A 21,458-nucleotide genomic window follows, 5' to 3' on the forward strand; every position below is an offset into this window, starting at 1 on the left:
GATGTGTAGTCTCCCTTATAACTCTAATCTGATAGTGGTAGTGGGCTGGTAGAAGTCTAGTCTCCCTTGTGGCTCTAATCTGATAGTGGTAGTGGGCTGGTAGATGTCTAGTCTCCCTAATGGCTCTAATCTGATAGTGGTAGTGGGGTGGCAGATGTCTAGTCTCCTTTATGGCTCTAATCTGTTAGTGGTTTTGTGGTGGTTGATGTCCAGTCTCCTTTATGGCTCTAATCTGATAGTGGTAGATGTCTAGTCTCCTTTGTGGCTCTAATATGATGGTGGTAGTGGGGTTGTAGATATCTAGTATCCCTTATGACTCTAATCTGATAGTGGTAGTGGGCTGGTAGATGTCTAGTCTCGCTTGTGTCACTAATCTGATAGTGGTTGTGGGTTGGTAGATGTGTAGTCTCCCTTATAACTCTAATCTGATAGTGGTAGTGGGCTGGTAGATGTCTAGTCTCCCTTGTGGCTCTAATCTGATAGTGGTAGTGGGGTGGTAGATGTCTAGTCTCCTTTATGGCTCTAATCTGATAGTGGTTTTGTGGTGGTTGATGACTAGTCTCCTTTATGGCTCTAAGCTGATAGTGGTAGATGTGGTAGATGTCTAGTCTCCTTTGTGGCTCTAATATGATGGTGGTAGTGGGGTTGTAGATATCTAGTATCCCTTATGACTCTAATCTGATAGTGGTAGTGGGCTGGTAGATGTCTAGTCTCCTTTATAACTCTAATCTGATAGTGGTAGTGGGGTGGTAGATGTGTAGTCTCGCTTTTGTCACTAATCTGATAGTGGTCTTGTGGTGGTTGATGTCTAGTCTCCTTTATGGCTCTAATCTGATAGTGGTAGATATGGTAGATGTCTAATCTCCTTTTTGGCTCTAATAAAATGGTGGAAGTGGGGTCATAGATATCTAGTCTCCCTTATGGCTCTAATCTGATAGTGGTAGTGGGTTGGTAGATTTCTAGTCTCCCTTATGGCTCTAATCTTATAGTGGTAGTGAGGTGGTCGATGTCTAGTCTCCCTAATGGCTCTAATCTGATAGTGGTAGTGGGCTGGTAGATGTCTAGTCTCCCTAATGGCTCTAATCTGATAGTGGTAGTGGGCTGGTAGAAGTCTAGTCTCCCTTGTGGCTCTAATCTGATAGTGGTAGTGGGCTGGTAGATGTCTAGTCTCCCTAATGGCTCTAATCTGATAGTGGTAGTGGGGTGGCAGATGTCTAGTCTCCTTTATGGCTCTAATCTGTTAGTGGTTTTGTGGTGGTTGATGTCCAGTCTCCTTTATGGCTCTAATCTGATAGTGGTAGTGGGGTTGTAGATATCTAGTATCCCTTATGACTCTAATCTGATAGTGGTAGTGGGCTGGTAGATGTCTAGTCTCCTTTATAACTCTAATCTGATAGTGGTAGTCGGGTGGTAGATATCTAGTCTCGCTTGTGTCACTAATCTGATAGTGGTTGTGGGTTGGTAGATGTCTAGTCTCCTTTATAACTCTAATCTGATAGTGGTAGTGGGCTGGTAGATGTCTAGTCTCCCTTGTGGCTCTAATCTTATAGTGGTAGTGGGCTGGTAGATGTCTAGTCTCCCGTTTGGCTCTAATCTTATAGTGGTAGTGGGCTGGTAGATGTCTAGTCTCCTTTATAACTCTAATCTGATAGTGGTAGTGGGGTGGTAGATGTCTAGTCTCGCTTTTGTCACTAATCTGATAGTGGTCTTGTGGTGGTTGATGTCTAGTCTCCTTTATGGCTCTAATCTGATAGTGGTAGATATGGTAGATGTCTAGTCTCCTTTTTGGCTCTAATATGATGGTGGAAGTGGGGTCATAGATATCTAGTCTCCCTTATGGCTCTAATCTGATAGTGGTAGTGGGTTGGTAGATTTCTAGTCTCCCTTATGGCTCTAATCTTATAGTGGTAGTGAGGTGGTCGATGTCTAGTCTCCCTAATGGCTCTAATCTGATAGTGGTAGTGGGGTGCTAGATGGCTAGTCCCCCTTATGGCTCTAATCTGATAGTGGTAGTGGGCTGGTAGATGTCTTGTCTCCCTAATGGCTCTAATCTGATAGTGGTAGTGGGGTGGTAGATGTCTAGTCTCCTTTATGGCTCTAATCTGATAGTGGTTTTGTGGTGGTTGATGTCTAGGCTCCTTTATGGCTCTAATCTGATACTGGTAGATGTGGTAGATGTCTAGTCTCCTTTATGTCTCTAATCTGATAGTGGTAGTGGGGTGGTAGATGTCTAGTCTCCTTTATGGCTCTAATCTGATAGTGGTAGATGTGATAGATGTCTAGTCTCCTTTGTGGCTCTAATATGATGGTGGTAGTGGGGTTGTAGATATCTAGTATCCCTTATGACTCTAATCTGATAGTGGTAGTGGGCTGGTAGATGTCTAGTCTCCTTTATAACTCTAATCTGATAGTGGTAGTGGGGTGGTAGATGTCTAGTCTCGCTTGTGTCACTAATCTGATAGTGGTTGTGGGTTGGTAGATGTCTAGTCTCCTTTATAACTCTAATATGATGGTGGTAGTGGGCTGGTAGATGTCTAGTCTCCCTAATGGCTCTAATCTGATAGTGGTTGTGGGCTGGTAGATGTCTAGTCTCCTTTATAACTCTAATCTGATAGTGGTAGTGGGGTGGTCGATGTCTAGTCTCCTTTATAACTCTAATCTGATAGTGGTAGTGGGGTGGTCGATGTCTAGTCTCCTTTATAACTCTAATCTGATAGTGGTTTTGTGGTGGTTGATGTCTAATCTCCTTTATGGCTCTAATCTGATAGTGGTAGATATGGTAGATGTCTGGTCTCCTTTGTGGCTCTAATATGATGGTGGTAGTGTGGTCGTAGATATCTAGTCTCCCTTATGGCTCTAATCTGATAGTGATAGTGGGTTGGTAGATTTCTAGTCTCCCTTATAACTCTAATCTTATAGTGGTATTGAGGTGGTCGATGTCTAGTCTCCCTTGTGGCTCTAATCTGATAGTTCTAGTGGACTGGTAGATGTCTAGTCTCCTTTATAACTCTAATCTGATAGTGGTAGTGGGGTGCTAGATGTCTAGTCTCCCTTATGGCTCTAATCTGATAGTGGTAGTGGGCTGGTAGATGTCTAGTCTCCTTTATAACTCTAATCTGATAGTGGTAGTGGGGTGGTAGATGTCTAGTCTCCCTTATGGCTCTAATCTGATAGTGGTTGTGGGTTGGTAGATGTCTAGTCTCCTTTATAACTCTAATCTGATAGTGGTAGTGGGGTGCTAGATGTCTAGTCTCCCTTATGGCTCTAATCTGATAGTGGTAGTGGGCTGGTAGATGTCTAGTCTCCTTTATAACTCTAATCTGATAGTGGTAGTGGGGTGGTAGATGTCTAGTCTCCCTTGTGTCACTAATCTGATAGTTGTAGTGGGCTGGTAGATGTGTAGTCTCCCTTGTGGCTCTAATCTGATAGTGGTAGTGGGCTGGTAGATGTCTAGTCTCCCTAATGGCTCTAATCTGATAGTGGTAGTGGGGTGGCAGATGTCTAGTCTCCTTTATGGCTCTAATCTGTTAGTGGTTTTGTGGTGGTTGATGTCCAGTCTCCTTTATGGCTCTAATCTGATAGTGGTAGATGTCTAGTCTCCTTTGTGGCCCTAATATGATGGTGGTAGTGGGGTTGTAGATATCTAGTATCCCTTATGACTCTAATCTGATAGTGGTAGTGGGCTGGTAGATGTCTAGTCTCCTTTATAACTCTAATCTGATAGTGGTAGTGGGGTGGTAGATGTCTAGTCTCGCTTGTGTCACTAATCTGATAGTGGTTGTGGGTTGGTAGATGTGTAGTCTCCCTTATAACTCTAATCTGATAGTGGTAGTGGGCTGGTAGATGTCTAGTCTCCCTTGTGGCTCTAATCTGATAGTTGTAGTGGGCTGGTAGATGTCTAGTCTCCCTTGTGGCTCTAATCTGATAGTGGTAGTGGGGTGGTAGATGTCTAGTCTCCTTTATGGCTCTAATCTGATAGTGGTTTTGTGGTGGTTGATGACTAGTCTCCTTTATGGCTCTAAGCTGATAGTGGTAGATGTGGTAGATGTCTAGTCTCCTTTGTGGCTCTAATATGATGGTGGTAGTGGGGTTGTAGATATCTAGTATCCCTTATGACTCTAATCTGATAGTGGTAGTGGGCTGGTAGATGTCTAGTCTCCTTTATAACTCTAATCTGATAGTGGTAGTGGGGTGGTAGATGTGTAGTCTCGCTTTTGTCACTAATCTGATAGTGGTCTTGTGGTGGTTGATGTCTAGTCTCCTTATTGGCTCTAATATGATGGTGGTAGATATGGTAGATGTCTAATCTCCTTTTTGGCTCTAATAAGATGGTGGAAGTGGGGTCATAGATATCTAGTCTCCCTTATGGCTCTAATCTGATAGTGGTAGTGGGTTGGTAGATTTCTAGTCTCCCTTATGGCTCTAATCTTATAGTGGTAGTGAGGTGGTCGATGTCTAGTCTCCCTAATGGCTCTAATCTGATAGTGGTAGTGGGCTGGTAGATGTCTAGTCTCCCTAATGGCTCTAATCTGATAGTGGTAGTGGGGTGGTAGATGTCTAGTCTCCTTTGTGGCTCTAATATGATGGTGGTAGTGGGGTTGTAGATATCTAGTATCCCTTATGACTCTAATCTGATAGTGGTAGTGGGCTGGTAGATGTCTAGTCTCCTTTATAACTCTAATCTGATAGTGGTAGTGGGGTGGTAGATATCTAGTCTCGCTTGTGTCACTAATCTGATAGTGGTTGTGGGTTGGTAGATGTCTAGTCTCCTTTATAACTCTAATCTGATAGTGGTAGTGGGCTGGTAGATGTCTAGTCTCCCTTGTGGCTCTAATCTTATAGTGGTAGTGGGCTGGTAGATGTCTAGTCTCCCGTGTGGCTCTAATCTTATAGTGGTAGTGGGCTGGTAGATGTCTAGTCTCCTTTATAACTCTAATCTGATAGTGGTAGTGGGGTGGTAGATGTCTAGTCTCGCTTTTGTCACTAATCTGATAGTGGTCTTGTGGTGGTTGATGTCTAGTCTCCTTTATGGCTCTAATCTGATAGTGGTAGATATGGTAGATGTCTAGTCTCCTTTTTGGCTCTAATATGATGGTGGAAGTGGGGTCATAGATATCTAGTCTCCCTTATGGCTCTAATCTGATAGTGGTAGTGGGTTGGTAGATTTCTAGTCTCCCTTATGGCTCTAATCTTATAGTGGTAGTGAGGTGGTCGATGTCTAGTCTCCCTAATGGCTCTAATCTGATAGTGGTAGTGGGGTGCTAGATGGCTAGTCCCCCTTATGGCTCTAATCTGATAGTGGTAGTGGGCTGGTAGATGTCTTGTCTCCCTAATGGCTCTAATCTGATAGTGGTAGTGGGGTGGTAGATGTCTAGTCTCCTTTATGGCTCTAATCTGATAGTGGTTTTGTGGTGGTTGATGTCTACGCTCCTTTATGGCTCTAATCTGATACTGGTAGATGTGCTAGATGTCTAGTCTGCCTTGTGGCTCTAATCTGATAGTGGTAGTGGGGTGGTAGATGTCTAGTCTCCTTTATGGCTCTAATCTGATAGTGGTAGATGTGATAGATGTCTAGTCTCCTTTGTGGCTCTAATATGATGGTGGTAGTGGGGTTGTAGATATCTAGTATCCCTTATGACTCTAATCTGATAGTGGTAGTGGGCTGGTAGATGTCTAGTCTCCTTTATAACTCTAATCTGATAGTGGTAGTGGGGTGGTAGATGTCTAGTCTCGCTTGTGTCACTAATCTGATAGTGGTTGTGGGTTGGTAGATGTCTAGTCTCCTTTATAACTCTAATATGATGGTGGTAGTCGGCTGGTAGATGTCTAGTCTCCCTAATGGCTCTAATCTGATAGTGGTTGTGGGCTGGTAGATGTCTAGTCTCCTTTATAACTCTAATCTGATAGTGGTAGTGGGGTGGTCGATGTCTAGTCTCCTTTATAACTCTAATCTGATAGTGGTAGTGGGGTGGTCGATGTCTAGTCTCCTTTATAACTCTAATCTGATAGTGGTTTTGTGGTGGTTGATGTCTAATCTCCTTTATGGCTCTAATCTGATAGTGGTAGATATGGTAGATGTCTGGTCTCCTTTGTGGCTCTAATATGATGGTGGAAGTGTGGTCGTAGATATCTAGTCTCCCTTATGGCTCTAATCTGATAGTGATAGTGGGTTGGTAGATTTCTAGTCTCCCTTATAACTCTAATCTTATAGTGGTATTGGGGTGGTCGATGTCTAGTCTCCCTTGTGGCTCTAATCTGATAGTTGTAGTGGACTGGTAGATGTCGAGTCTCCCTTATGGCTCTAATCTGATAGTGGTTGTGGGTTGGTAGATGTCTAGTCTCCTTTATAACTCTAATCTGATAGTGGTAGTGGGGTGCTAGATGTCTAGTCTCCCTTATGGCTCTAATCTGATAGTGGTAGTGGGCTGGTAGATGTCTAGTCTCCTTTATAACTCTAATCTGATAGTGGTAGTGGGGTGGTAGATGTCTAGTCTCCCTTGTGTCACTAATCTGATAGTGGTTGTGGGTTGGTAGATGTGTAGTCTCCCTTATAACTCTAATCTGATAGTGGTAGTGGGCTGGTAGAAGTCTAGTCTCCCGTGTGGCTCTAATCTGATAGTTGTAGTGGGCTGGTAGATGTCTAGTCTCCCTTGTGGCTCTAATCTGATAGTGGTAGTGGGGTGGTCGATGTCTAGTCTCATTTATGGCTCTTATCTGATAGTGGTTTTGTGGTGGTTGATGTCTAGGCTCCTTTATGGCTCTAATCTGATAGTGGTAGATGTGGTAGATGTCTAGTCTCCTTTGTGGCTCTAATATGATGGTGGTAGTGGGGTTGTAGATGTCTAGTATCCCTTATGACTCTAATCTGATAGTGGTAGTGGGGTGGTAGATGTCTAGTCTCGCTTGTGTCACTAATCTGATAGTGGTTGTGGGTTGGTAGATGTCTAGTCTCCTTTATAACTCTAATCTGATAGTGGTAGTGGGGTGGTAGATGTCTAGTCTCCCTTATGGCTCTAATCTGATAGTTGTATTGGGCTGGTAGATGTCTAGTCTCCCTTGTGGCTCTAATCTTATAGTGGTAGTGGGCTGGTAGATGTCTAGTCTCCTTTATAACTCTAATCTGAGAGTGGTAGTGGGCTGGTAGATGTCTAGTCTCCTTTATAACTCTAATCTGAGAGTGGTAGTGGGCTGGTAGATGTCTAGTCTCCCTAATGGCTCTAATCTGATAGTGGTTGTGGGTTGGTAGATGTCTAGTCTCCTTTATAACTCTAATCTGATAGTTGTTTTGTGGTGGTTGATGTCTAGTCTCCTTTATGGCTCTAATCTGATAGTGGTAGATATGGTAGATGTCTAGTCTCCTTTGTGGCTCTAATATGATGGTGGTAGTGGGCTGGTAGATGACTAGTCTCCCTTATGGCTCTAATCTGATAGTGGTAGTGGGGTGGTAGATGTCTAGTCTCCTTTGTGGCTCTATTATGATGGTGGTAGTGGGGTCGTAGATATCTAGTATCCCTTATGACTCTAATCTGATAGTGGTAGTGGGCTGGTAGATGTCTAGTATTCCTTATGGCTCTAATCTGATAGTAGTAGTGGGCTGGTAGATGTCTTGTCTCCCTAATGGCTCTAATCTGATAGTGGTAGTGGGCTGGTAGATGTCTAGTCTCCCTTGTGGCTCTAATCTTATAGTGGTAGTGGGCTGGTAGATGTCTAGTCTCCTTTATAACTCTAATCTGAGAGTGGTAGTGGGCTGGTAGATGTCTAGTCTCCCTAATGGCTCTAATCTGAAATTGGTTGTGGGTTGGTAGATGTCTAGTCTCCTTTATAACTCTAATCTGATAGTGGTAGTGGGGTGGTCGATGTCTAGTCTCTTTTTATAACTCTAATCTGATAGTGGTAGTGGGGTGGTCGATGTCTAGTCTCCTTTATAACTCTAATCTGATAGTGGTAGTGGGCTGGTAGATGTCTAGTCTCCTTTATTGCTCTAATCTGATAGTGGTAGATATGGTAGATGTCTAGTCTCCTTTGTGGCTCTAATATGATGGTGGTAGTGTTGCTGTAGATATCTAGTCTCCCTTATGGCTCTAATCTGATAGTGGTAGTGGGTTGGTAGATTTCTAGTCTCCCTTATTGCTCTAATCTTATAGTGGTAGTGAGGTGGTCGATGTCTAGTCTCCCTTGTGGCTCTAATCTGATAGTGGTAGTGGGCTGGTAGATGTCTAGTCTCCCTTATAACTCTAATCTTATAGTGGTAGTGAGGTGGTCGATTTCTAGTCTCCCTTGTGGCTCTAATCTGATAGTTGTAGTGGGCTGGTAGATGTCGAGTCTCCCTTGTGGCTCTAATCTGATAGTGGTTGTGGGTTGGTAGATGTCTAGTCTCGTTTATAACTCTAATCTGAGAGTGGTAGTGGGGTGCTAGATGTCTAGTCTCCCTTATGGCTATAATCTGATAGTGGTAGTGGGCTGGTAGATGTCTAATCTCCCTTGTGGCTCTAATCTGATAGTGGTAGTGGGCTGGTAGATGTCTAGTCTCCCTTGTGGCTCTAATCTGATAGTGGTAGTGGGCTGGTAGATGTCTAGTCTCGCTTGTGTCACTAATCTGATAGTGGTTGTGGGTTGGTAGATGTCTAGTCTCCTTTATAACTCTAATATGATGGTGGTAGTCGGCTGGTAGATGTCTAGTCTCCCTAATGGCTCTAATCTGATAGTGGTTGTGGGCTGGTAGATGTCTAGTCTCCTTTATAACTCTAATCTGATAGTGGTAGTGGGGTGGTCGATGTCTAGTCTCCTTTATAACTCTAATCTGATAGTGGTAGTGGGGTGGTCGATGTCTAGTCTCCTTTATAACTCTAATCTGATAGTGGTTTTGTGGTGGTTGATGTCTAATCTCCTTTATGGCTCTAATCTGATAGTGGTAGATATGGTAGATGTCTGGTCTCCTTTGTGGCTCTAATATGATGGTGGAAGTGTGGTCGTAGATATCTAGTCTCCCTTATGGCTCTAATCTGATAGTGATAGTGGGTTGGTAGATTTCTAGTCTCCCTTATAACTCTAATCTTATAGTGGTATTGAGGTGGTCGATGTCTAGTCTCCCTTGTGGCTCTAATCTGATAGTTGTAGTGGACTGGTAGATGTCGAGTCTCCCTTATGGCTCTAATCTGATAGTGGTTGTGGGTTGGTAGATGTCTAGTCTCCTTTATAACTCTAATCTGATAGTGGTAGTGGGGTGCTAGATGTCTAGTCTCCCTTATGGCTCTAATCTGATAGTGGTAGTGGGCTGGTAGATGTCTAGTCTCCTTTATAACTCTAATCTGATAGTGGTAGTGGGGTGGTAGATGTCTAGTCTCCCTTGTGTCACTAATCTGATAGTGGTTGTGGGTTGGTAGATGTGTAGTCTCCCTTATAACTCTAATCTGATAGTGGTAGTGGGCTGGTAGAAGTCTAGTCTCCCGTGTGGCTCTAATCTGATAGTTGTAGTGGGCTGGTAGATGTCTAGTCTCCCTTGTGGCTCTAATCTGATAGTGGTAGTGGGCTGGTAGATGTCTAGTCTCCCTAATGGCTCTAATCTGATAGTGGTAGTGGGGTGGCAGATGTCTAGTCTCCTTTATGGCTCTAATCTGTTAGTGGTTTTGTGGTGGTTGATGTCCAGTCTCCCTAATGGCTCTAATCTGATAGTGGTTGTGGGTTGGTAGATGTCTAGTCTCCTTTCTAACTCTAAATTGATAGTGGTAGTGGGGTGGTCGATGTCTAGTCTCATTTATGGCTCTTATCTGATAGTGGTTTTGTGGTGGTTGATGTCTAGGCTCCTTTATGGCTCTAATCTGATAGTGGTAGATGTGGTAGATGTCTAGTCTCCTTTGTGGCTCTAATATGATGGTGGTAGTGGGGTTGTAGATGTCTAGTATCCCTTATGACTCTAATCTGATAGTGGTAGTGGGGTGGTAGATGTCTAGTCTCGCTTGTGTCACTAATCTGATAGTGGTTGTGGGTTGGTAGATGTCTAGTCTCCTTTATAACTCTAATATGATAGTGGTAGTGGGCTGGTAGATGTCTAGTCTCCCTTGTGGCTCTAATCTGATAGTGGTAGTGGTCTGGTAGATGTCTAGTCTCCCTAATGGCTCTAATCTGATAGTGGTTGTGGGTTGGTAGATGTCTAGTCTCCTTTATAACTCTAATCTTATAGTGGTAGTGAGGTGGTCGATGTCTAGTCTCCCTTATGGCTCTAATCTGATAGTTGTATTGGGCTGGTAGATGTCTAGTCTCCCTTGTGGCTCTAATCTTATAGTGGTAGTGGGCTGGTAGATGTCTAGTCTCCTTTATAACTCTAATCTGAGAGTGGTAGTGGGCTGGTAGATGTCTAGTCTCCTTTATAACTCTAATCTGAGAGTGGTAGTGGGCTGGTAGATGTCTAGTCTCCCTAATGGCTCTAATCTGATAGTGGTTGTGGGTTGGTAGATGTCTAGTCTCCTTTATAACTCTAATCTGATAGTTGTTTTGTGGTGGTTGATGTCTAGTCTCCTTTATGGCTCTAATCTGATAGTGGTAGATATGGTAGATGTCTAGTCTCCTTTGTGGCTCTAATATGATGGTGGTAGTGGGCTGGTAGATGACTAGTCTCCCTTATTGCTCTAGTCTCCTTTATGGCTCTAATCTGATAGTGGTAGATGTGGTAGATGTCTAGTCTCCTTTGTGGCTCTAATATGATGGTGGTAGTGGGGTTGTAGATATCTAGTATCCCTTATGACTCTAATCTGATAGTGGTAGTGGGCTGGTAGATGTCTAGTATCCCTTATGGCTCTAATCTGATAGTGGTAGTGGGCTGGTAGATGTCTAGTCTCCCTAATGGCTCTAATCTGATAGTGGTAGTGGGCTGGTAGATGTCTAGTCTCCCTTGTGGCTCTAATCTTATAGTGGTAGTGGGCTGGTAGATGTCTAGTCTCCTTTATAACTCTAATCTGAGAGTGGTAGTGGGCTGGTAGATGTCTAGTCTCCCTAATGGCTCTAATCTGAAATTGGTTGTGGGTTGGTAGATGTCTAGTCTCCTTTATAACTCTAATCTGATAGTGGTAGTGGGGTGGTCGATGTCTAGTCTCTTTTTATAACTCTAATCTGATAGTGGTAGTGGGGTGGTCGATGTCTAGTCTCCTTTATAACTCTAATCTGATAGTGGTAGTGGGCTGGTAGATGTCTAGTCTCCTTTATTGCTCTAATCTGATAGTGGTAGATATGGTAGATGTCTAGTCTCCTTTGTGGCTCTAATATGATGGTGGTAGTGGGGTCGTAGATATCTAGTCTCCCTTATGGCTCTAATCTGATAGTGGTAGTGGGTTGGTAGATTTCTAGTCTCCCTTATGGCTCTAATCTTATAGTGGTAGTGAGGTGGTCGATGTCTAGTCTCCCTTGTGGCTCTAATCTGATAGTTGTAGTGGGCTGGTAGATGTCTAGTCTCCCTTATAACTCTAATCTTATAGTGGTAGTGAGGTGGTCGATTTCTAGTCTCCCTTGTGGCTCTAATCTGATAGTTGTAGTGGGCTGGTAGATGTCGAGTCTCCCTTGTGGCTCTAATCTGATAGTGGTTGTGGGTTGGTAGATGTCTAGTCTCGTTTATAACTCTAATCTGAGAGTGGTAGTGGGGTGCTAGATGTCTAGTCTCCCTTATGGCTATAATCTGATAGTGGTAGTGGGCTGGTAGATGTCTAATCTCCCTTGTGGCTCTAATCTGATAGTTGTAGTGGGCTGGTAGATGTCTAGTCTCCCTTGTGGCTCTAATCTGATAGTGGTAGTGGGCTGGTAGATGTCTAGTCTCGTTTATAACTCTAATCTGAGAGTGGTAGTGGGCTGGTAGATGTCTAGTCTCCCTAATGGCTCTAATCTGATAGTGGTAGTGGGCTGGTAGATGTCTAGTCTCCCTTGTGGCTCTAATCTGATAGTGGTTGTGGGTTGGTAGATGTCTAGTCTCCTTTATAACTCTAATCTTATAGTGGTAGTGGGCTGGTAGATGTCTAGTCTCCTTTATAACTCTAATCTGATAGTGGTAGTGGGTTGGTAGATGTCTAGTCTCCTTTGTGGCTCTAATATGATGGTGGTAGTGGGGTTTTAGATATCTAGTATCCCTTATGACTATAATCTCATAGTGGTAGTGGGCTGGTAGATGTCTAGTCTCCCTTGTGACTCTAATCTGATAGTGGTTGTGGGTTGGTAGATGTCTAGTCTCCTTTATAACTCTAATCTGATAGTGGTAGTGGGGTGGTAGATGTCTAGTCTCCCTTGTGTCTCTAATCTGATAGTGGTTTTGTGGTGGTTGATGTCTAGTGACCTTTATGGCTCTAATCTGATAGTGGTAGATATGGTAGATGTCTAGTCTCCTTTGTGGCTCTAATATGATCGTGGTAGTGGGGTCGTAGATATCTAGTCTCCCTTATGGCTCTAATCTGATAGTGGTAGTGGGTAGGTAGATTTCTAGTCTCCCTTATGGCTCTAATCTTATAGTGGTAGTGAGGTGGTCGATGTCTAGTCTCCCTTATAACTCTAATCTGATAGTGTTAGTGGGCTGGAAAGATGTCTACTCTCCCTTGTGGCTCTAATCTGATAGTGGTTGTGGGTTGGTAGATGTCTAGTCTCCCTTGTGGCTCTAATCTGATTGTTGTAGTGGGTTGGTAGATGTCTAGTCTCCTTTATAACTCTAATCTGATAGTGGTAGTGGGCTGGTAGATGTCTAGTCTCCCTTGTGGCTCTAATCTTATAGTGGTAGTGGGTTGGTAGATGTCTAGTCTCCTTTATAACTCTAATCTACTAGTGGTAGTGGGGTGGTAGATGTCTAGTCTCCCTTGTGTCTCTAATCTGATAGTGGTTTTGTGGTGGTTGATGTCTAGTCTCCTTTATGGCTGTAATCTGATAGTGGTAGATATGGTAGATGTCTAGTCTCCTTTGTGGCTCTAATATGATGGTGGTAGTGGGGTCGTAGATATCTAGTCTCCCTTGTGTCTCTAATCTGATAGTGGTTTTGTTGTGGTTGATGTTTGTCTCCTTTATGGCTCTAATCTGATAGTGGTAGATGTCTAGTCTCCTTTGTGGCTCTACTATGATGATGGTAGTGGGGTCGTAGATATCTAGTCTCCTTTATGGCTCTAATGTGATAGTGGTAGTGGGCTGGTAGATGTCTAGTCTCCCTTATGGCTCTAATCTGATAGTGGTAGTGGGCTGCCAGATGTCTAGTCTCCCTTATGGCTCTAATCTGATAGTGGTAGTGGGCTGGTAGATGTCTAGTCTCCTTTATAACTCTAATCTGATAGTGGTAGTGGGGTGGTAAATGTCTAGTCTCGCTTGTCACTAATCTGATAGTGGTTGTGGGTTAGTAGATGTCTAGTCTCCTTTATAACTCTAATCTGATAGTGGTAGTGGGCTGGTAGATGTCTAGTCTCCCTTGTGGCTCTAATCTGATAGTTGTAGTGGGCTGGTAGATGTCTAGTCTCCCTTGTGGCTCTAATCTTATAGTGGTAGTGGGCTGGTCGATATCTAGTCTCCTTTATAACTCTAATCTGAGAGTGGTAGTGGGCTGGTAGATGTCTAGTCTCCCTAATGGCTCTAATCTGATAGTGGTTGTGGGTTGGTAGATGTCTAGTCTCCTTTATGACTCTAATCTGATAGTGGTTTTGTGGTGGTTGATGTCTAGTCTCCTTTATGGCTCTAATCTGATAGTGGTTTTGTGGTGGTTGATGTCTAGTCTCTTTTATGGCTCAAATCTGATAGTGGTTTTGTGGTGGTTGATGTCTAGTCTCCTTTATGGCTCTAATCTGATAGTGGTAGATGTCTAGTCTCCTTTGTGGCTCTAATATGATGGTGGTAGTGGGGTTGTAGATATCTAGTATCCCTTATGACTCTAATCTGATAGTGGTAGTGGGGTGGTAGATGTCTAGTCTCGCTTGTGTCACTAATCTGATAGTGGTTGTGGGTTGGTAGATGTCTAGTCTCCCTTATAACTCTAATCTGATAGTGGTAGTGGGCTGGTAGATGTCTAGTCTCCCTTGTGGCTCTAATCTTATAGTGGTAGTGGGTTGGTAGATGTCTAGTCTCCTTTATAACTCTAATCTGATAGTGGTAGTGGGGTGCTAGATGTCTAGTCTCCCTTATGGCTCTAATCTGATAGTGGTAGTGGATTGGTAGATGTCTAGTCTCCCTAATGGCTCTAATCTGATAGTGGTAGTGGGGTGGTAGATGTCTAGTCTCCTTTATGACTCTAATCTGATAGTGGTTTTGTGGTGGTCGATGTCTAGTCTCCTTTATGGCTCTAATCTGATAGTGGTAGATATGGTAGATGTCTAGTCTCCTTTGTGACTCTAATATGATGGTGGTAGTGGGGTCGTAGATATCTAGTCTCCCTTATGGCTCTAATCTTATAGTGGTAGTGGGTTGGTAGATTTCTAGTCTCCCTTATGGCTCTAATCTGATAGTGGTAGTGGGGTGCTAGATGTCTAGTCTCCCTTATGGCTCTAATCTGATAGTGGTAGTGGGCTGGTAAATGTCTAGTCTCCCTAATGGCTCTAATCTGATAGTGGTAGTGGGGTGGCAGATGTCTAGTCTCCTTTATGGCTCTAATCTGATAGTGGTTTTGTGGTGGTTGATGTCTAGTCTCCTTTATGGCTCTAATCTGATAGTGGTAGATGTCTAGTCTGCTTTGTGGCTCTAATATGATGGTGGTAGTGGGGTTGTAGATATCTAGTATCCCTTATGACTAATCTGATAGTGGTAGTGGGCTGGTAGATGTCTAGTCTCCCTTGTGGCTCTAATCTGATAGTGGTAGTGGGCTGGTAGATGTCTAGTCTCCTTTATAACTCTAATCTGAGAGTGGTAGTGGGCTGGTAGATGTCTAGTCTCCCTAATGGCTATAATCTGATAGTGGTTGTGGGTTGGTAGATGTCTAGTCTCCTTTATAACTCTAAACTGATAGTGGTAGTGGGGTGGTCGATGTCTCCTTTATAACTCTAATCTGATAGTGGTAGTGGGGTGGTCGATGTCTAGTCTCCTTTATGGCTCTAATCTGATAGTGGTAGTGGGGTGGTAGATGTCTAGTCTCCCTTGTGTCTCTAATCTGGTAGTGGTTTTGTGGTGGTTAATGTCTAGTCTCCTTTATGGCTCTAATCTGATAGTGGTAGATATGGTAGATGTCTAGTCTCTTTTGTGGCTCTAATATGATGGTGGTAGTGGGGTCGTAGATATCTAGTCTCCCTTATGGCTCTAATCTGATAGTGGCTTTGGGTTGGTAGATTTCTAGTCTCCCTTATGGCTCTAATCTTATAGTGGTAGTGAGGTGGTCGATGTCTAGTCTCCCTTGTGGCTCTAATCTGATAGTTATAGTGGGCTGGTAGATGTCTAGTCTCCCTTGTGGCTCTAATCTGATAGTGGTTGTGGATTGGTAGATGTCTAGTCTCCTTTATAACTCTAATCTGAGAGTGGTAGTGGGCTGGTAGATGTCTAGTCTCCCTTGTGGCTCTAATCTGATAGTTGTAGTGGGCTGGTAGATGTCTAGTCTCCCTTGTGGCTCTAATCTTATAGTGGTAGTGGGTTGGTAGATGTCTAGTCTTCTTTATAACTCTAATCTGATAATGGTAGTGGGTTGGTAGATGTCTAGTCTCCCCTGTGTCTCTAATCTGATAGTGGTAGATACGGTAGATGTCTAGTCTCCTTTATGGCTCTATTATGATGGTGGTAGTGGGGTCGTAGATCTCTAGTCTCCCTTATGGCTCTAATCTGATTGTGGTAGTGGGTTGGTAGATTTCTAGTCTCCCTTGTATCTCTAATCTGATAGTGGTTTTGTGGTGGTTGATGTCTAGTCTCCTTTATGGCTCTAATCTGATTGTGGTAGATGTCTAGTCTCCTTTGTGGCTCTACTATGATGGTGGTAGTGGGGTCGTAGATATCTAGTCTCCTTTATGGCTCTAATCTGATAGTGGTAGTGGGCTGGTAGATGTCTAGTCTCCCTTATGGCTCTAATCTCTAATTTGCCAGCAGCATACCACCCTGCATACCACTGCTGGCTTGCTTCTGAAGCTAAGCAGGGTTGGTCCTGGTCAGTCCCTGGATGGGAGACCAGATGCTGCTGGAAGTGGTGTTGGAGGGCCAGTAGGAGGCACTCTTTCCTCTGGTCTAAACAAAGATCCCAATGCCCCAGGGCAGTGATTGGGGACACTGCTCTGTGTAGGGTGCCGTCTTTCGGATGGGACGTTAAAACGGGTGTCCTGACTCTCTGAGGTCATTAAAGATCCCATGGCACTTATCGTAAGAGTAGGGGTGTTAACCCCGGTGTCCTGGCTAAATTCCCAATCTGGCCCTCAACCATCACGGTCACCTAATAATCCCCAGTTTACAATTGGCTCATTCATCCCCCTCCTCTCCCCTGTAACTATTCCCCAGGTCGTTGCTGCAAATGAGAACGTGTTCTCAGTCAACTTACCTGGTAAAATAACGGTAAAATAAAAATAAAAATAAATTTATAACTCTAATCTGACAGTGGTAGTGGGGTGGTCGATGTCTAGTCTCCTTTATGGCTCTAATCTGATAGTGGTAGTGGGGTGGTCGATGTCTAGTCTCCTTTATAACTCTAATCTGATAGTGGTAGTGGGGTGGTTGATGTCTAGTCTCCTTTATGGCTCTAATCTGATAGTGGTAGATATGGTAGATGTCTAGTCTCCTTTGTGGCTCTAATATGATGGTGGTAGTGGGGTCGTAGATATCTAGTCTCCCTTATGGCTCTAATCTGATAGTGGTAGTGGGTTGGTAGATTTCTAGTCTCCCTTATGGCTCTAATCTGATAGTGGTAGTGGGGTGCTAGATGTCTAGTCTCCCTTATGGCTCTAATCTGATAGTGGTAGTGGGCTGGTAGATGTCTAGTCTCCCTAATGGCTCTAATCTGATAGTGGTAGTGGGGTGGTTGATGTCTAGTCTCCTTTATGGCTCTAATCTGATAGTGGTGGTAGATGTCTAGTCTCCTTTGTGGCTCTAATATGATGGTGGTAGTGGGGTTGTAGATATCTAGTATCCCTTATGACTCTAATCTGATAGTGGTAGTGGGCTGGTAGATGTCTAGTCTCCTTTGTAACTCTAATCTGATAGTGGTAGTGGGGTGGTAGATGTCTAGTCTCCCTTGTGTCTCTAATCTGATAGTGGTTGTGGGTTGGTAGATGTCTAGTCTCCCTTATAACTCTAATCTGATAGTGGTAGTGGGCTGGTAGATGTCTAGTCTCCCTTGTGGCTCTAATCTTATAGTTGTAGTGGGCTGGTAGATGTCTAGTCTCCCTTGTGGCTCTAATCTGATAGTGGTAGTGGGCTGGTAGATGTCTAGTCTCCTTTATAACTCTAATCTGAGAGTGGTAGTGGGCTGGTAGATGTCTAGTCTCCCTAATGGCTCTAATCTGATAGTGGTAGTGGGGTGGCAGATGTCTAGTCTCCTTTATGGCTCTAATCTGATAGTGGTTTTGTGGTGGTTGAACGTCTAGTCTCCTTTATGGCTCTAATCTGATAGTGGTAGATGTCTAGTCTCCTTTGTGGCTCTAATATGATGGTGGTAGTGGGGTTGTAGATATCTAGTATCCCTTATGACTAATCTGATAGTGGTAGTGGGCTGGTAGATGTCTAGTCTCCTTTATAACTCTAATCTGATAGTGGTAGTGGGGTGGTAGATATCTAGTCTCGCTTGTGTCACTAATCTGATAGTGGTTGTGGGTTGGTAGATGTCTAGTCTCCCTAATGGCTATAATCTGATAGTGGTTGTGGGTTGGTAGATGTCTAGTCTCCTTTATAACTCTAATCTGATAGTGGTAGTGGGCTGGTAGATGTCTAGTCTCCCTTGTGGCTCTAATCTTATAGTGGTAGTGGGCTGGTCGATGTCTAGTCTCCTTTATAACTCTAATCTGAGAGTGGTAGTGGGCTGGTAGTTGTCTAGTCTCCCTAATGGCTCTAATCTGATAGTGGTTGTGGGTTGGTAGATGTCTAGTCTCCTTTATAACTCTAATCTGATAGTGGTAGTGGGGTGGTCGATGTCTAGTCTCCTTTATAACTCTAATCTGATAGTGGTAGTGGGGTGGTACATGTCTAGTCTCCTTTATAACTCTAATCTGATAGTGTTAGTGGGCTGGTAGATGTCTAGTCTCCTTTATAACTCTAATCTGATAGTGGTAGTGGGGTGGTAAATGTCTAGTCTCGCTTGTCACTAATCTGATAGTGGTTGTGGGTTAGTAGATGTCTAGTCTCCTTTATAACTCTAATCTGATAGTGGTAGTGGGCTGGTAGATGTCTAGTCTCCCTTGTGGCTCTAATCTGATAGTTGTAGTGGGCTGGTAGATGTCTAGTCTCCCTTGTGGCTCTAATCTTATAGTGGTAGTGGGCTGGTAGATGTCTAGTCTCCTTTATAACTCTAATCTGAGAGTGGTAGTGGGCTGGTAGATGTCTAGTCTCCCTAATGGCTCTAATCTGATAGTGGTTGTGGGTTGGTAGATGTCTAGTCTCCTTTATAACTCTAATCTGATAGTGGTTTTGTGGTGGTTGATGTCTAGTCTCCTTTATGGCTCTAATCTGATAGTGGTTTTGTGGTGGTTGATGTCTAGTCTCCTTTATGGCTCAAATCTGATAGTGGTTTTGTGGTGGTTGATGTCTAGTCTCCTTTATGGCTCTAATCTGATAGTGGTAGATGTCTAGTCTCCTTTGTGGCTCTAATATGATGGTGGTAGTGGGGTTGTAGATATCTAGTATCCCTTATGACTCTAATCTGATAGTGGTAGTGGGGTGGTAGATGTCTAGTCTCGCTTGTGTCACTAATCTGATAGTGGTTGTGGGTTGGTAGATGTCTAGTCTCCCTTATAACTCTAATCTGATATTGGTAGTGGGCTGGTAGATGTCTAGTCTCCCTTGTGGCTCTAATCTTATAGTGGTAGTGGGTTGGTAGATGTCTAGTCTCCTTTATAACTCTAATCTGATAGTGGTAGTGGGGTGCTAGATGTCTAGTCTCCCTTATGGCTCTAATCTGATAGTGGTGGTGGGTTGGTAGATGTCTAGTCTCCCTAATGGCTCTAATCTGATAGTGGTAGTGGGGTGGTAGATGTCTAGTCTCCTTTATGACTCTAATCTGATAGTGGTTTTGTGGTGGTCGATGTCTAGTCTCCTTTATGGCTCTAATCTGATAGTGGTAGATATGGTAGATGTCTAGTCTCCTTTGTGACTCTAATATGATGGTGGTAGTGGGGTCGTAGATATCTAGTCTCCCTTATGGCTCTAATCTTATAGTGGTAGTGGGTTGGTAGATTTCTAGTCTCCCTTATGGCTCTAATCTGATAGTGGTAGTGAGGTGCTAGATGTCTAGTCTCCCTTATGGCTCTAATCTGATAGTGGTAGTGGGCTGGTAAATGTCTAGTCTCCCTAATGGCTCTAATCTGATAGTGGTAGTGGGGTGGCAGATGTCTAGTCTCCTTTATGACTCTAATCTGATAGTGGTTTTGTGGTGGTTGATGTCTAGTCTCCTTTATGGCTCTAATCTGATAGTGGTAGATATGGTAGATGTCTAGTCTCCTTTGTGACTCTAATATGATGGTGGTAGTGGGGTCGTAGATATCTAGTCTCCCTTATGGCTCTAATCTGATAGTGGTAGTGGGTTGGTAGATTTCTAGTCTCCCTTATGGCTCTAATCTGATAGTGGTAGTGAGGTGCTAGATGTCTAGTCTCCCTTATGGCTCTAATCTGATAGTGGTAGTGGGCTGGTAAATGTCTAGTCTCCCTAATGGCTCTAATCTGATAGTGGTAGTGGGGTGGCAGATGTCTAGTCTCCTTTATGGCTCTAATCTGATAGTGGTTTTGTGGTGGTTGATGTCTAGTCTCCTTTATGGCTCTAATCTGATAGTGGTAGATGTCTAGTCTCCTTTGTGGCTCTAATATGATGGTGGTAGTGGGGTTGTAGATATCTAGTATCCCTTATGACTAATCTGATAGTGGTAGTGGGCTGGTAGATGTCTAGTCTCCCTTGTGGCTCTAATCTGATAGTGGTAGTGGGCTGGTAGATGTCTAGTCTCCTTTATAACTGTAATCTGAGAGTGGTAGTGGGCTGGTAGATGTCTAGTCTCCCTAATGGCTATAATCTGATAGTGGTTGTGGGTTGGTAGATGTCTAGTCTCCTTTATAACTCTAAACTGATAGTGGTAGTGGGGTGGTCGATGTCTAGTCTCCTTTATAACTCTAATCTGATAGTGGTAGTGGGGTGGTCGATGTCTAGTCTCCTTTATGGCTCTAATCTGATAGTGGTAGTGGGGTGGTAGATGTCTAGTCTCCCTTGTGTCTCTAATCTGGTAGTGGTTTTGTGGTGGTTAATGTCTAGTCTCCTTTATGGCTCTAATCTGATAGTGGTAGATATGGTAGATGTCTAGTCTCTTTTGTGGCTCTAATATGATGGTGGTAGTGGGGTCGTAGATATCTAGTCTCCCTTAAGACTCTAATCTGATAGTGGCAGTGGGTTGGTAGATTTCTAGTCTCCCTTATGGCTCTAATCTTATAGTGGTAGTGAGGTGGTCGATGTCTAGTCTCCCTTGTGGCTCTAATCTGATAGTTATAGTGGGCTGGTAAATGTCTAGTCTCCCTTGTGGCTCTAATCTGATAGTGGTTGTGGATTGGTAGATGTCTAGTCTCCTTTATAACTCTAATCTGAGAGTGGTAGTGGGCTGGTAGATGTCTAGTCTCCCTTGTGGCTCTAATCTGATAGTTGTAGTGGGCTGGTAGATGTCTAGTCTCCCTTGTGGCTCTAATCTTATAGTGGTAGTGGGTTGGTAGATGTCTAGTCATCTTTATAACTCTAATCTGATAATGGTAGTGGGTTGGTAGATGTCTAGTCTCCCCAGTGTCTCTAATCTTATAGTGGTAGATACGGTAGATGTCTAGTCTCCTTTATGGCTCTATTATGATGGTGGTAGTGGGGTCGTAGATCTCTAGTCTCCCTTATGGCTCTAATCTGATTGTGGTAGTGGGTTGGTAGATTTCTAGTCTCCCTTGTATCTCTAATCTGATAGTGGTTTTGTGGTGGTTGATGTCTAGTCTCCTTTATGGCTCTAATCTGATTGTGGTAGATGTCTAGTCTCCTTTGTGGCTCTACTATGATGGTGGTAGTGGGGTCGTAGATATCTAGTCTCCCTTATGGCTCTAATCTGATAGTGGTAGTGGGCTGGTAGATGTCTAGTCTCCCTTATGGCTCTAATCTGATAGTGGTAGTGGGCTGGTAGATGTCTAGTCTCCCTAATGGCTCTAATCTGATAGTGGTAGTGGGTTGGTAGATGTCTAGTCTCCTTTATAACTCTAATCTGATAGTGGTTTTGTGGTGGTTGATGTCTAGTCTCCCTTATGGCTCTAATCTGATAGTGGTAGATGTCTAGTCTCCTTTGTGACTCTAATATGATGGTGGTAGTGGGGTCGTAGATATCTAGTCTCCCTTA

At 43.7% G+C, this 21,458-nt stretch overlaps 1 protein-coding gene across 1 annotated transcript in view; it reads left to right on the top strand.

Moving 5' to 3' along the window:
• Positions 1-21,458, top strand: part of LOC139572868 (CUB and sushi domain-containing protein 3-like) — a 1,528,140-nt gene that overhangs the window by 1,020,706 nt on the left and 485,976 nt on the right. The window lies entirely within an intron of this gene.

The sequence above is a fragment of the Salvelinus alpinus genome, chromosome 4 (assembly GCF_045679555.1).
Source record: "Salvelinus alpinus chromosome 4, SLU_Salpinus.1, whole genome shotgun sequence".
In the NCBI taxonomy this organism is placed as follows: Eukaryota; Metazoa; Chordata; class Actinopteri; order Salmoniformes; family Salmonidae; genus Salvelinus; species Salvelinus alpinus.